We start from the raw sequence: 17559 nt of genomic DNA, 5'->3' as shown, positions 1-17559 counted from the left end.
ATATGAGATTGTGTTATGATCCTTGTATGAGCCTTTTGGCTAATCTTTAGAGTGCTTGTGTGATTAACAATTAGTCATTATTAACAACGATCGATCTAAAGAATGAACCAGTGGATTATGGATCTCGAGGTAGGCGAGGCTTTTCATCAAAAGAGGTGGAAATTGGTAACGAACTCTCATGTATTCATTATTGTTTTACAAATCTATCTTTTGTGAAAACCATGCATATCTTTGTTACTATATGATAGTGTACGCATGTATTATCTGTGTGTAATACAAACTAGCTTTCTTTTACTTGGGATGGGCTTGGATCTTTTGAAACAACTGATATATGTGTTTTGGGAGTAATTACTTATTTTCAAAAGGTGATTCTTTCCATTGACTGGAAAGTGGTTACAATCTTTATTTACTGTTAGCATGAAAGGGAGAAGATTTCCTTTTGATTAGTGTCAGATGTGTGGCCCAAATGTTATATCTATTTTATGCAATCTAGATAGACCTCGTTGGTTGAATATTATATAGGTTTGGTTTTAAATTGGCCATTATATTTTCCCTATTTCTGTACGGGCAACACTTGTCTCATACATGGATGTTTATTGTTCTTTAAAATTACTTTCAAAAGCTATTATATTCTGTTTTGGTGTTTAGAGAGAATGATGTTGAGAATATTATATATGATTGTTGGATTTACGCGTGGGCGGATTGTGGGCTCTCTATTGTATAAGCACTTCGATCGGATATAATGTTGTTACCATTAGTTTCTTTGAATACTTGCTATGTAGAGTGCGCGTAGAATAAGGTACTGGTAAGGTACATATCGTTTATGACTTGAGGACGGAAACCTCATGGGAGCTTTAATGATCATTAAAGAATCTGCAACAGTCATGCCTTGCTGATGCGAAGGAAGACGTCGCTCAACTATTATTTATGATTGTGAATGTGTGCCGGTTTAATGGTTGGTAGAACTTTATATTTCAGTACAACTTATTATTTTAATATGCTTTATCTGTTTTTCCGCGTTTTATTGTTTTTAGGAAAACCTGCATTGTCTTTAAATCATTATAGTGATTACTTGAAAGTTAGTTATTATTTCTACTGGGCACCCTTCGGGATGATGTGCTCACTCAATTCCCACTTTCAGTTTCATAGACAGATTCAGATCAAGTTGTGCACGTGGCGATGAAAGCTTCGAGGAGTTGGTTTCCTTAGTTGGTTAGCTTCTGCTATGTTTATTTGTGTTTATAATTTGTTTGCAAACCAAATCACTATTGTATATGTATCATTTGAAAGAAATTCTTGTAATTTTTCAGAGAGGGTTTAGATTTGGGTTAATCTTTGTTTAGAACTTCTAACTTAATTCTTAATTAGATTATTTAAATCCTCAGTGCCTCACTATTATAGTTAATCTCTTGGATTAGTAAGCCGCTAGCTTAGGGGGAGCTACAGAATTAGATCACGAATTCCGTCAGATATATTGAATATCTTATGAAGTGATGATTGGTAAAGCCATGATGTGATTCTCTGAAGGTATGTTTTTTGACTTGATCACGTTTGATGATTCTGTTATTATGCATGATGTCGTGATTTATTATTACCAAAAATCACTTTCCTTTTCAATTTTTGCGCTTTAACGTTTCGCTGATTTATTTGGTGATATTCATAATATCATCTTGATTAATTGTTTACACGTACTACTTTGAGTTTAATACCCAATATTTATGAGGAACATAATAATTCTAATCTCTATTTGCTCATTTTCTCCATAGAGATATATCCATTTTCCATCAGACTATGTGATTTATTGATTATTTGGTTTGATGACTATAAAAACCCAGAGTGGTTGTCGTTAGCCTTGCACACACCTAAAAAAGGAAAATAGTCAATAAAGAACTTAAGGTGCTGCCACATTGATAATATGATTCCAAAATATAATGACTCAATGTGGATATCAACATTTTTTACGCTCTTTATAGAGTTATTCATGCCTATCTGACTCTTAAGCAAGAAATGAAAAACATAATCCATGAGAATGACTACATAAAAAGCTAAGAAGGATATGCGCTAAGATGAAGCTATCTAATCATAATATTTAAATTTAAATTTAAATTTAAGTTATGATTTTTTGGGTAGAAATCTCAAGGTATGATGATCATACACATATTTTGGGGAACATCCTTCAGTTCAAGCATGCATACTTTTCTCCTCTCAATCCATCTCCAATTTCTTTCGTATGATTGGAGTAATAATATATTGAAGGTCAAGTGTTTATAATATAAAATGTTAAGATTGTTATATCTTTTGAATAAGAAATACAACTCTGAGTATTCTACAGACAAACTCATACATGATGGGTTGTCGTAGGCGCACCATACTAATCAAGATATTTCACACTAATTAACTAGTAATATAGTGGTAACAGGGATCGTTCCCACAAAGAGCTGTGTAATTGATAGGTTATTTGTATTAGCAAACTAAAATAAACTAAATGCTAAAAAAGTGGGATTAGATTGATTGATTAAAGCAATAAGAAGAAAGAGATGATTACAGAGTCTTTCGCCGTTAACAAACATTAAGCAGTTAACATACCTGTTTACCTTTCTTTAGAATCATATATCACCAACCATAGAATAGCATCTAGCGCAGTGCTATCCCCAAAGTCCCTCATGTAACTGGATAACGAAACGCATGAATATCGTATTCTATCTAACTAAACCACCGAGAAGCAGCGCACTCAAGGTGTAACCCAATCAGAAGCTTTAAAGGTTTGTGGACTTAGGTTGATCCTAACAGTTAGACTGTTAATGCAAGGTCCACTTACTATTGTTGTCTTCACACATGATTGTTCCACGGAATCCCTCTGCAAGGTCTCATTTTTTCTACTTGTGTAAGAAATGCTCGAAAATTACGAATCTCTCAACTAGCAATAGACTGATCAATAATTAAGTTAATATAGCAATCCAAACTATCTAGAAATCAATCATAAACGTTAGATACAGTGAAACAAAAGATAATATGATTAAAACTCCAAATAAATTTGTATAACTGACAAAGCTTCTTATTTAAAACATTGAGTTCATCCATAATCAACAAAAAAATAGCTACTCGTGATACAAATAAATAAGAAGAAGATATCATATGGTTTCCCTCTAAAGGGGTAAAACCTAGAATAAAGATGTAAAACCTAGCCCTCCCTCTAACTTTCGGTGATAAACCCTCATAAAAACTTTTCCGGAAACTCTGAGAAATCTCCTTAAATATCCCCAACAACCCTAGGGTTTGGGTTTTCTTAAGTTTTCCATATTTGGAAAGTATTTTCGTCACTTTTGGAGGTGGAGATCGGTTCTATCATAGATCCGGAAATAGGTAGGGATTCGTCCTACCTTAGATCCCAAAACTGTTTTGCCCATAACTTTTTCATACAAACTCGGAATGAGCTCATTCTTTTTGATTTATTTTTTGTCTCTTCATTATCTACAACATAGAGTTGAATACTCCTGAATTTGGTCGAGTTCCTCCTGGTCGTCAGTTCATGCTCACGTTTATGTCCGTTTCAGCACTCATTTCTCTCCTTTTGGATGATTCTACCTAAATAAGACAAACAAAAGAAAACAAGAGTAATATGAAAGAAACATAGAAAATACAAGCATGTAAATGATAAAAAAAAAAAGTATAGTAAATTTGTGCACTTATCAAATTCCCCTAGACTTAGCTTTTGCTAGTCCTCGAGAAAACTACCCTACCTAAACTAAATCCTAATTCACTTTTGTTGGAATCAAGGTTAAACTTAGCATGTGAAACAAGCCTTTAAACTACCGTGGTTTCCCTAGTGGACGGTTTACAGTCTCGTGAGGGTTTACAAGAGGCATACCCATAAAACCTACTCCAATTTCTAGCCAAGAAAGAACGATTAAGGACCGACACCAAGAAATCTAAATAAATAACGTACAAATGTTCTTTAGCTAAAAGAATAAATATCCCACATGAACTCTAATCATTGTAAGTAAGCAATTTCTTGCGCGTGTCATTTATTTAAGTAAGCAAACTCTACTCATATATCAATTGATATATATATACTTGATGCAATGCTTTTCAACATTATGCACAATACTCGCTTATCTACACGGAAAATTCACATAAAATGTATATGAAACTTGAATCACATGGATAGATAAGAGAATGAAGATGGAATAGTGAAGTATGCAGATGTTGACCAAGGTGAACGATGTTACCCAAGATATTTGTATGAAATGTTAAAAGATTATATGTATATAGTGTAACAGTTGAGACCAACACCCATTTATCGACAACATGATCATACCTTTTGGATCCAAGCGTGTCCCATGGATACTGCGTTCCATGCTTGTTTAGGCGACGAAGACAGGGAGAACACACACATATTTCCACCCAAGTGTCGATACCCATATCAAATCTTTTGGATTTGCTATATAATAATAATGTGGTTTCACTTAATTTATTGATAACATGATTACACCTTGTGAATCTAATCGCATGCTTCTTATCAGCAGATACATGATAGTTCCCATGGATCCTGCATTCCACGCTTACTTAGGCGACATAAACAGTGAGAACACATACGTATTGATATCAAAGTATCAAATACCACATCATATATTTTTGATTTGCTATATATAACGTGGTGATAATGAAGCTTGAGTTTTATGTGTTGGCTCATTTTTTGAGTGTACTAGACAACTGCAAATTATTGCATATAACCAACCAACTTGATCGTTTATCATTGTATTTGGGGATTCTATCTCAACCAATGATTCATCCTCGCAACAACATCAAACCAATACTAAGGGCCCACCAAATCACTTAGAGAAACATATAAACTGAAAAACATAAAAATAAAGTGATTCGATATTAATAGATTACGAGTAATGCATGTACAAGTTCTTGTATTGATTTTTCAACGACCACCATTCTATTTCTAACTGAATTTTGCATATGGATAGAATAGATCAAATTTTCCAGGATATGACAAAAAATTTATAGCTAAAAGAATTATTTCAACCTGTTAAGGCACTGCTCGGTCGAACTCGCAAGTGTTGCTATCTTAAGCTTGTTTGTCAAGTTTAGTTGTCAAAATTATAATTCTTGATTTCTGTTCTACTTATAGCTATGCCTCGGATTATGGTAGAATGTGTAGTTGAGCTTTAGACTTCACGGCGTTCATTGATTGAAAACTAAGAACTACTAAGGGGAGCTTATGTAACTTCATCAACAAAATGTATGTGGAGACTTGAACTCATCTATCACTGAGAAGTCTATTTCTATTCTATCTCCTATTGAGATAAAAGTCGTATAGCTATATAGACTTTATATTATACACATTTGATATTTAGAGTTGAGTTTAACTCGCTTACATATTTCTCGAAATATGTGTTGGTAAGATTTCGCTTTAACCAAGTTCATCTTTTATTCTTTACGAAATTCAAAAGATGATTATGCGAAAATCGCCTGGTAACATTTTACATGATTTGTGTGAGACAGTCATTTGATGTAGACTCAAAATGTTTCGTATTGATCATTTAATCACTCGAGAATTTTTTTGAAGCTAATACTTTGTGTGAGACAACTATTCTCGTCTTCCAAGAATATTTCAATGATTGAAATGAGAGTTTAGAACAATTAAACTTTGATTGGATATAGCACAGTATGCGTACTTGTATGCTAACTGTTGCAAGTGTATTTCAAGTCCGGGAATTTAGTATGCATACCCGTATGCGTACTAATTCAACTTAGCTCGGTAATGAATGACATTATGCGTACCCTTTTGCATACTGGCGAACAAGACCAAGTCCCGAAACTTACGTATGTGTACCCGTTTGCACGCCTGAGTTGGTTAAGTTCTAAAATCAGTTATGTATGTTTACATACTCATGAACGAATACATTTATATAATAAGGAATGTAATATTTGTAAACCGTGGCTATAACGTTCATGAATTGATTCGAGTGAATCAAAACCGATTTTGCTTCAATTATGTCTTATATACTTCTATGAGAATATAAACAATTGAACAACTCTATAACTAGTTTCATTTGAGTCATTTGAACAAGTTGTGATAAAGATGAACAAGGTTGATATGAAAGTGTTCATATGGATAATTTCGGTTAACTATTGTTGAGCCAACCATGTGTACACATTTAGGTACGGTTACCCAAATCTAAATGAAGGCACATTTCATTTTTGTGTAACAAGCTAAGACAATCAAACAGTTGAAAGATATTAGCTTGACTCTAATTAGGTTTTCATCTAACAGTGAATATTGAATGCTTTGTTACCAAGGTAGCATTGATTGTTGTTAGAGAATTGCTCGATCGAACTCGCAAGCGTTGCTATCTCAAGCTTGTTTGTCAATGTTAGTGATCAAAACTATAAGTCTTGATTTCTATTCTACTTATAGTGATGTCTCGGACTAGGATAGATTGTGTAGTTGAGCATTAGAATTCACGGCGTTCATCAATTGAAGACGAAGAACTACTAAGGAGATCTTGTGGAACTTCATCAAAAAAAGGTATGTGGAGACTAAAACTCATCTATCACTTGGAAAGTATATTTTTGCTCTATCTCCTATACTGAGAAAAAAGTCGTATTACTATATAGTATTCGATTATACACATTTGAGATTTCGAGCTGAGTTTAACTCGCTTACATATTTCTCGAAATATGTATTGGTAAGCTTTCGCTTCAACCAAGTTCATCTTATATTCTTGACGAAAGTCAAAAAATTATCATGTGAAAATCGCCGAGTAACATTTTACATGGTTTGTGTGATACAATCATTTGGTGTAGACTTGGAATGTTTATTTCAATAACTTGAAAATTGATTTGACGCTAATAGTGTGTGAAAACGGCTATTGTCATCCTCTAAGAAAGTTTCAATGATTGAAATAGAGTTCAGAATACTTAACCATCATTGGATTATGAACATAGTATGCATTCTTGCATGTATGTGATCCATGACCGGAACTATAGTATGCATACCCGTATGCGTACCTGTTAGTTGTGAAATTCCGATTACCTAAGTAAACATACCCGTACGCATACTGTGAAGGGTTTGGGTCCGGAAATTTTTGTTGTGTTTGGAAGTATGCGTATCCATTTGCATACTGGCGAAACCCAATCTCAGACCGGGTACTTAAATATGTATACCCATTTGCATACTTCCAATGTTCAAAAAGGAAAGTGCAAAATAAAAATAAAATTACAAAAATAAAAGATTCCTAGTACTATTTATGAAGAGAAAATCTAAGAAAATCTAAAGAAATAAAATAAAAAAATAATGTTTTTTTTCTTCGTTCTTTTCGCTTTGTCTTTTTGACTCCAAATTCTTTAATTGACCACCAAAAGCTTTGGCAACTTTTTTTTCTTTCGCTCCAAAATCCGAAATCTGTAGTTAAAAGATAAATACCCAAAAACGTAAAATAGAACAAATAAAATAAAATAATAATAAAAACTACAAAAACAAAACCTAAAAACAAGTCCGCGCCGGCGGCGCCCAAAATTGATGAAATTTTTAAAGTTATTGTAGAAGTGGTAAGTAATATGGTTCGTTCAAGACTTGTGAAAGCAGATTTTCGATATAATTTTAAAGTTAAAAATATAACAAACTCAAAGTATAAAGTGTTGTGAAAATTATAGAGAGACTGGGGCTAGGATTCCGCTATTTACCAATTCCACAGTTATACTAATTATAATCATGCAATTTCACACGTTCAATTTGATTTTTAACTATTGCAAAAGTAGATTTTTAGAAACAACAAATGTTAATCCAAAGCATGGGACATCAAAACCCTAGGCTAAGCATGTTCCATCAATAGAAAATACAATTGTTTAACAAAAATCATAAAATCTATTTTCAATCTAGGCAAATAATCATAAATAAAAGTTGCACAAATTAAGTAATTAAAAATTACCACTTTTTCATTGGCAAGATAGCTTCCTCTATCGCCCCAAGGATTGGGTTTATCCCATCATTGTGTAAACTTGCTCAAAATATTGATTCATACTCAAAAATTGTTTACAAAGATGAAGTAGAGAGAAAATAATGGAAATCGGGTATTTGCAACGCTTAGAATATATTGCAAAACCGTTGTTACAGTATACGATAATAGTAAAGTGTTGTAGTCACTGTTGATGTGTCGCTGCAAAGACTGTTGCAAAACAGGGAATAAACCACGGTTTATTAACGACAGGCTTTGGCATCTTAATGTTCTTCGTGCTTTGTTCTCAACAGTAGCAACAAATATTAACGCAACTTGATTTTTTCGTCACTCTGCAACTCTCTGTTCTGGACCAAACTCTCTATGTCCTTCTATGAATCCCGAAACACCTTTTTATACTCCACGACCCTTCAAATCTCTCGTGATCAATGCAAATATATTTTCTTTATTAATGCTGCCATAAAATGGGAATTATTTCCTTATTTCTCTCTATCACGCGTCTTGCTGAAGTTGACTCTCTCCAAACACGCTTATTTCACGGCCAGAAAAACTCAAGATCGTGCATGGTTTCTACGTCCACGTAACTTCCACAAGAAAACCCGAGAGAATATATCTCCACACTGTTTTCTTCAATCCACGCAAACTCTCCTTCTTTCTCGAAATAAAAGTCATTACCTGCCCTGTGTTGTCTTAACAGGCCCATACAATTCCAAATCCAAAAAAAAGTCTGAGAAAAAATCGTCATAAATTAGCCCAGAAACTTACGCAGATGACTGGAATTTTAAATACAATTTTCCCGCCAAAACTGGTTTATTCCGTAAAGAAGGAGAAGGCTACCCTTTATCCAACAGTGGGGTTGATAGACACATTTTTGTGTCTAATTTGTCTTGATTCTATATATTGTTAGGGCTCATTTTTGTACTTATTATGGTGTTTTATTTATTTGAAGGTATTTTTGACCAATAAACATTTTTGGAAAAATCGGCTCGAAAAGTTGTCTATAGAACCCGGACGAATGGATTTTGGCACCCACGTTTTGGATAAGGGCCACCCCACGACACCCACAGGCACCTGCTAAAGGCACCCCTACTCTGGATAGGGGGAAACTATCTTCATTATTTGAATTATGGTTTTTGGCGGGAAAACAAACCAGCATGCATGCAGATTAGTGTTCGCATTCTTGGGAAGATTTAAGGAGATTCAATCTCGGATTTTTGTTGGGCTGGACTTTCTAGAGCATAACAGGGTCGGTATATGTGATTGGATCGAATGAATTGGGTTAGATCGACCGGGAGAAGGAAACAGAGGTGTTGTGGTCACGGGTTGCTGTTGGAGTATTTTTCGACAATTCGGGGAGATTAAAGGCAAAAAAATCTTCCCCAACATTCGTAGTTATCTAATAAAGAGTTTGGAAGTATTGGGAGAGGTCAAATACGCGTGAAGAGAGTTTGGCAGAAAGAAAACTCTGAAACTTGCTGTGGAGATAAACCAAGATTTTGGGGGAGATTTAATCGAGTTGTGGCCTATAAAAGGAGAGGGGATAAGTCATATAAGGGGTACGCAACCTTATGAGAAGTTTAGAGGAGAATAGAGAGCCGAAATCACGAGTTGAAAATTGTTTTCTATTGCTGCTGCACCAAGAACACGAAGAACATTGACGCACAAGCAACTGTCACAGCAAACTATCGTTGTTTCACAGCAGTACTTATGTGTCGTTCATCACAGCGGTTGCATTAGGTCTTTAGGTATTATTTCTCCCTGTAACAGTGATTCTGCAACACCAACAAACTGTTGCGAATCGTCTGTATTATCACTTTTCATCTTTTTAATCATCTTTTGAGCCATAAACAATTATTTTGAGATCATGATTAATATGAGGAGCTAAACCCCATTGCTGAGGCGATAGAGGAAGCTATTTTTCCAACAAAAAGCGGTACAATCTATTTTATTTAATTTATTGCAATTATTATTATGATTATTTGCCTTGAACTATTATTGAATATGATTTTTATTTGAGTGATTGTGATCTATTTTGATGGAGTATGCTTAGTTTATAGACTCTTGATGCTTCATACTTGGTATTTACAATTATTACTTTTGAAAATCTATTAGTTGCAATATTTTAGAATCAAATTAAACGAGAAAATTGCATGAATATAAATATTTGGACCAAATCACTTTGAACTTGGAAAATAGTGGAATCTTAGCCTCAGTGTTCTTTTAATATTGATACCAACTTTGTTAGTGTTTGTTATAATTATTAGCGAGTTTTCTATTTAGTTTTGAATTTAAGTCTAAAGTTATCCTTCACAAGCTCGAGAATCAAATCACTTTTTACCACTATCTACAAATCACATCAATTTTTGGCACCGCCGACGCGGACTTGTTTTTAGGGTTTTAGATTTTTTTTATTTTTTTTTATTTTTTTATTTTATTTTTTGTTATTATTTTTGTTATTTTTTATGTTTTTGGATATTTATCTTGTGTCTATAGGTTCTGGATCATAAAGAAAATTGATCCAAAGAGTTTGGTGATTTCATAAAGACTTGGAGCTAAAGATTAAAGCAAAAAGAACAGAAAAAAAGACGATTTTATCTTAGACAATTTTAGTTTAGGGTTTTTTTATTTTCTTTTAGAAAAAAAAAACTGTATTAGGGTTTATTATTTTTATACTTTTTCTTTTCTTTTTGGACTTTTGGACTTTTGGACTTTGGGACATTATTTTTTTATTACCCTACGGAAGGGTACTTTAAATATAAACTGTTTGCAGAGAAGGGGGACAATTACGATATTGTCTCTGCACCTTGGGTTCGTACACTTGATATCGGAGTTAGTGGCCCGAGTCGACTATAACCGATTCATCCCCCGTCTGAAACGGGAGGTAAGATTCTAAACACTCGCGGATCCCCTGTCAGCGAGTTACTGGACTCCTTCGTGTGCATATATATCGAGGACTGAATACGGACATTTATTTTTATAGTAAAGGTCAAGGCCTGGCCATACAAGATAAGGGTTCGGATTTCATCACCATTCTCTTTTTTCCCGCTTTAGGAACACGTAACCTACGCGAACCTAAGCCTTATAGGAAAGTCGTCCAGAAGGATTGTATTAGGTATTTTGTTAGCCTAACTCAAAGTTCAGGAAGATTACTGGAAGTCGATAAGAGCCTCCTTATAACCCAGGGAAGCGTTTTCCACAGAGGTGGGGGTATCAAAGCTCCTCAGAGATTCTCTCACTTCTCTTCGACTTACTTTATTCGGATCTTCCTACGAGGTTTTCTAAAATTGTACCTAGTTGCATCTTGGAAGAGTAGAAGCTGGTCTAGAAACAATCTAAGTGGAGCCATCATGCTTTTTGTTTGCTACAAATCAAAAGGTTTGATTTGGTTGAGTCGGCCTTGATCTGTGTTTGCTTACCCTTCCAATTTAGAAAATTCTATTGTATGCCTGAACGTAAAAAAGACGCACTAGGTAGATTTGTTAAATAGAAACCTAGTAGTTCTAAGCGTCTCGATTACCTTAATCTAGAGAGTACGACTTTTGAAGAGTCTGTTTTTGAACGTCCTTTGACTGGGGAGAGAATCCCTGTTTCTCCGATAGCGCCAGAAATGGCAACTTTGAAAGATTTGTTGAATCCAACTAGGACTACTCATCCCTCATGTATCAGGTTAGCTGAGACGAAAGCAACTTATGAACTTAAACCTGGGACCTTACAGCTGCTCTCAATCTTTTTAGGGAAAGAAAATGAAAACCCATATTTCCATGTTAGGGACTTTGAGAAAATTTGTAGTACCCTCAGGATTAGAAACCTAGATGATGATGCTTTGAAACTTAGGTTATTCCCCTTTTCCCTGAAAGATAAAGCTAAATCGTGGCTATATAGTTTGGCTTCCGGGTCAATCGAAACGTATGAACAACTTACATATGCCTTTTTGAACAAGTTTTTCCCTAGGCACAAAACATCGTCTATTAGGACGCAAATATGCACGTTTTCTCAACAGGAGGGAGAAACTTTGTATAGGTATTTGGAAAGGTTCAATGATTTATTAGCCCAATGTCCTCATCATGGTTTAGAGAAGGTTAGGTTAGTTCAGATCCTTTATGAGGGTTTAGATTATCCCACTACAACCACAGTAGAATCTATGTGTACTGGTGGATTTGAGAACCAAACAGTTGATGACGCGATGACATATTTGCATGAAGTCGCCGAAAATACCCAACAATGGGAAAGTAGTAGGGGACCCCAGAAAACAATTCTTCTCGGCAGAGGAAACGTTAATAGGGTAGAAGGAGGCTATGAATCAGAGGCCAAAATTGCTTCTATAGCGAAAAGGTTAGAAGTTTTAGAAGTGGGTAACACTAGTGGTAGATTGGAGCCTTTTTGGGAAGGCCAGAATAATGAAGAGCAAGCCAATGCTCTATATAATAACACTAGGTTTGATAATCGTCAGAAGTTTGACCCATATTCAGAAACCTATAATCCTGGTTGGAGAAACCATCCGAACTTTTCATGGACTAAGGGCCAGAGTCAGGGTCAGTCTAATAATTCTAATGCTCCCCCAGGTTTTGGCTACACTAGGAATACATCAGGCCCAGAAAATAAAACGACTAGCTTAGGGGAATCTATTAAGATGTTAGCAAAAACTCGGGAAATGTTAGCACAGATCCATGTTAGTTTTCAACAGGAAACCAAGCAGAATTTTCAAACTAATGCTCAGAGCCTTGCTAAGTTAGAACTTCAAGTCGGCCAAATAGCTAAGACCTTAAGTGAGAGAGATAATGGTAGGTTCCCTAGTCAAACTAATCCAAATCCTAGAGGAGTTCATGAAGTAGGTACAATACCATCGAATCAATTGAATGCTATTAGAACCCTTAGGAGTGGTAGAATAGTAGACAATCAGGTAACCATGCCCGATAGTGAACATACTGTAGTTCACCTCTCAGGACCACTATCTAAGGAAAATGATAAAATTTCTGATGATGCCAACTCAGATCCTGAAAGGTCTGATTCTGTGCCTAGAGACCCATTTCCTCAGCCATTAGTACCAACAAAGAAGGAATCGAACTTTAATGACATATTTGAGGTTTTTAAGCAAGTTACCATAAACCTTCCTTTATTAGATGCAATTAGGCAAATTCCTGCTTATGCCAAGTTCCTTAAGGATATGTGTACGCGAAAGCGAAAACTTAGCGTCCATAAGAAAGCCTTTTTAGCTTGTCACGTAAGTTCAATTATTCAAAACACTACAACTCCAAAGTACAAATACCCAGGTTCCCCTACCATTGCTTGTACAATAGGTAAACACCGGGTAGAAAAATATTTACTTGACTTAGGAGCCAGTGTGAACCTACTTCCGTACCATGTGTACTTACAGCTAGGACTTGGTGAAATGAAACCTACTCAGATAACACTGCAGTTAGCTGATAGGTCTGTTAAAATTCCTCGAGGTGTTATTGAGGATGTCCTTATTGAGGTCGATAAGTTTATCTATCCAGTGGATTTCGTGGTCCTAGATACTCAACATGTCCCTGACCCAGAGAACCAGATACCTGTGATTTTAGGTCGCCCGTTTTAGCTACGTCGAATGCGATCATTAACTGTCGAAATGGTGTGATGAATTTATCTTTTGGTAATATGACTACAGAGATGAACATTTTTAATGTCCGTAAGCTACCTTATGAGCTAGATGACACATGTGTTGAAGAGGTGAACATGATAGAAGCCTTAGTTCAGAAGTCATTACCAAACATTTTATTTGAAGACCCATTAGAAAGTTGTCTATCCCATTTTGGTTTAGATTTGGATGACGATAGCACTATTGAAAAAGTGAATGCTCTATTAGATTCTACCCCTGTGTTAGACACTGATAGATGGAAAGCTAGGTTCGAACAGTTACCAGTTTCTGAGACTACCCTAATTCCTTCTTTAGAAGAGCCCCCAAAGTTGGACCTTAAACCACTACCCGATACTCTAAAGTATGTGTTTTTAGGCCCATCTGAGACTTTACATGTGATTGTAACTTTCGATTTGGATAGTGATCAGGAAAGTAGGCTAGTAAAAGTACTTCAAGACAATAAGGAAGCTTTAGGGTGGACTATAAAAGATAGTAAGGGTATAAGTCCTACTGTGTGTATGCATCAGATTCATTTAGAGTAAGAATCCAAACCTTCTAGGGAGATGCAACGTCGACTGAACCCTAACATGAAAGAGGTAGTTCGAAAAGAGGTGCTTAAGTTGTTAGATGCGGGTATTATTTACCCAATTTCAGACAGTAAGTGGGTCAGCCCTGTTCAGGTTGTCCCCAAGAAATCAGGTATCACTGTAGTCCAGAATGATAATAATGAATTAATCCCAACCCGAGTGACCACGGGATGACGTATGTGTATTGACTATAGGAAATTGAACAAGGTCACAAGGAAGGATCACTTTCCTCTTCCTTTTATCGAACAAATGCTAGAGCGATTAGCTGGACATAGTCACTATTGCTTCTTAGATGGCTACTCTGGTTATAATCAGATCGTTATTGCCCCAGAAGACCAAGAGAAAACCACTTTTACCTGTCCCTTTGGTACCTTTGCGTATAGACGCATGCCTTTCGGGTTATGTAATGCCCCTGCGACTTTTCAGCATTGTATGATGAGCATATTTTCTGATATGGTAGAACGGTTTTTAGAGGTCTTTATGGATGATTTTTCAGTATTTGGTTCATCTTTTGATGAGTGCTTGCATCATTTGACATTAGTGTTGACTAGGTGTAGGGAAAAGAATTTAGTGCTTAATTGGGGAAAATGTCATTTCATGGTTGAACCAGGAATTTTCTTAGGGAACATCATTTCTTCAAAGGGTATAGAGGTAGACAAAGCCAAAATTGACCTTATTAAGACTCTACAGGTCCCAAAAACCGTAAAAGATATTAGGTCATTCTTAGGGCATGCAGGTTTTTACCGTCGATTCATTAAGGATTTTAGCTTGATTTCTAGACCTCTTTGCAATTTGCTTGCAAAAGATGTTAAGTTTGTCTTTGATGATGCTTGTTTAAAGGCTTTTGATAAGCTTAAAACTTTACTCACTACTACCCTGATAGTCCAGGCACCTAACTGGAACCTACCCTTTGAAATTATGTGTGATGCTTCATATTATGTTATAGGCGTTGTGCTAGGTCAGCGAGAAAACAAATTACTCCATGTGATTTACTATGCTAGCAAAACTCTGAATGATTCCAAAATGAACTATACAACTACCGAGAAGGAATTGCTAGCCATCGTGTTTGCCTTGGATAAGTTTAGATCGTAATCTATACTGATCATGCTGCTTTGAAATACCTTTTGTCTAAGAAGGATACCAAACCTAGATTGATTAGATGGATCCTTTTGTTACAAGAATTTTGTCCAGACATTAGAGACAAAAAGGGTGCAGAGAATGTGGTAGCAGACCACTTGTCTAGGCTAGTTGTTAGTTCCCCTAATAATTCCCTTTCTATAAGGGATAGTTTTCCTGATGAACAATTGTTCACTGTTTCCCAATCACCTTGGTATGCAAATATAGTGAATTATCTTGTTACTGGTCGAATGCCTCAACATTGGGGTAAGCAAGATCGTTCTAGGTTTTTAGCCGAGGTTAAGCATTTCTTTTGGGGCGATCCTTATCTGTTTAAGTATTGTCCGGACCAGATTATTAGGAGATGTGTATCTTAGAGTGACCATTCTAGTATTATCTCCTTTTGTCATGAAAATGCATGTGGGGGTCATTTTAGTGCTAAGAAGACTGTTTCTAATACTTTTCAGTGTGGATTTTACTGGCCTTCGTTGTTTAAAGATTCCCATAGTCATTGTGTTTCTTGTGAGCGTTTCCAGAAGTTAGGAACCATTTCCCGTAGAAATATGATGCCTTTGAACCCTATTTTAGTGATTGAGGTCTTTGATGTGTGGGGCATTGATTTTATGGGTCCATTTCCTATTTCGTTTGGTTATCTTTACATATTTGTCGTTGTAGACTATGTGTCTAAGTGGGTTGAGGTGGTTCCGTGTAAAACAAATGACCACAGGGTCGTAGTACAGTTTTTGAAAGAGAATATACTTACACGTTTTGGTACGCCGCGAGCTATAATTAATGATAGAGGTTCACACTTTTGTAATAGACCGTTTGCTCTTTTAATGAAACAATACGGTATTACCCATAAAATAGAAACCCCATATCACCCTCAGACTAGTGGTCAGGTAGAGGTTTCCAATAGGGAAATTAAACGTATTCTAGAGAAAACAGTTAATCCAAATAGGAAAGACTGGTTGTCGAGGCTTACTGATGCCTTATGGGCTTACCGTACTGTTTAAGACACCCATTGGAATGTCACCTTATCGTTTAGTATTTGGCAAGGCATGTCACCTGCCTGTTGAGTTAGAGCATCGAGCCTATTGGGCTATTAAGAACTTAAACTTTTCACTTGACAAGGCAGGAGCTCAAAGAAAGCTCCAGCTCAATGAGTTGGACGAGATTCGTAGAGATGCATACGATAGTGCTAAGGAGTATAAGAACAAAATGAAACTTGTGCATGATAGGAATATTTTACGAAAGTAATTTTTTCTAGGTCAAAAAGTTCTTCTATATGACACTCGGTTCCATCTATTCCCCGGGAAGTTGCGCTCTCGATGGACCTGTCCTTTTGTGGTCCGTACTGTCTTTTCTCATGGCGCTGTTGAGATTGAGACACCAGATGGTAGTAGTTCTTCGAAGGTTAACGGTCAGCGATTGAAGCCCTTTTTAGATCCTTTTCCTACAGGTGATGTTGAGGAGGTCCCTCTGGAGGACCCTGTTTACCTTGATTGACCATCGAGGCGATTGTGTATGTTGTATATTATTTTTGTAGGTTTTTGGTTACACTTCACCCAGGTACTATCTTTCCGACTTCTCTCTTTACTATTTCCTCATGTTACTTATATTTTTGGTATTGTTCTTTAATTAGAAACATTGAGGACAATGTTAGATTTAAGTTTGGGGGTGGGGTAGAACTTTTTGTTACCTTTTCGTTGCAATAAATAAACTCCAGAGCCTATAAATTTATCCGTATTAAGGATGACACTACCCAATCTAAGTGGATGGAAGCATTTTGGTTGTAGGAGTTGAGGGACCAATCTGATTAGATGGAAACATCTAAAGAGTCTATTCATAAAAGCACAGAGCTCAGGTGTTAGAAATAACATGGTAGTTTCGCCATATCTCATTGAGTCCTTTTCACTTCTATTTTTATTTTATTTTTCTTTTTAAAATTTCTCTAAGTGATTAGGTGGGGCTCACGTTTCAAGTTGTTACCATTGCTAAGGTGGAATAGAGTTATTGAGATAGCAAAAAAAAAAAAATTGAGACCAGACCATCAGAACAACTGGAATAAATTCAATAAAGTCGACCACTGGAACCCTTGTATATGCCAGTTGTGTTGACCTAGAGTTAGGATTATCGACCACTGGTACCCTTGTATATGCCAGTGTGTTGATATTAGTCATACCGTTATCTTAGTCCATTAGGATAGGTTCATTATGGCAGTGGCCTTCAGACAGATATGAGAAACAACGTTCACCTTAGTCAACATCAAAAC

General features: G+C 35.9%; 1 pseudogene; it reads right to left on the bottom strand.

The window, feature by feature from the left end:
• Positions 1–11941: 11941 nt before the first annotated feature.
• LOC113276682 lies at positions 11942–12041 on the bottom strand (annotated as a pseudogene).
• Positions 12042–17559: the final 5518 nt, after the last annotated feature.

This window comes from Papaver somniferum, chromosome 4 (genome assembly GCF_003573695.1).
Source record: "Papaver somniferum cultivar HN1 chromosome 4, ASM357369v1, whole genome shotgun sequence".
Taxonomy (NCBI): domain Eukaryota; kingdom Viridiplantae; phylum Streptophyta; class Magnoliopsida; order Ranunculales; family Papaveraceae; genus Papaver; species Papaver somniferum.
This window is presented reverse-complemented; position numbering and strand designations above follow the sequence as displayed.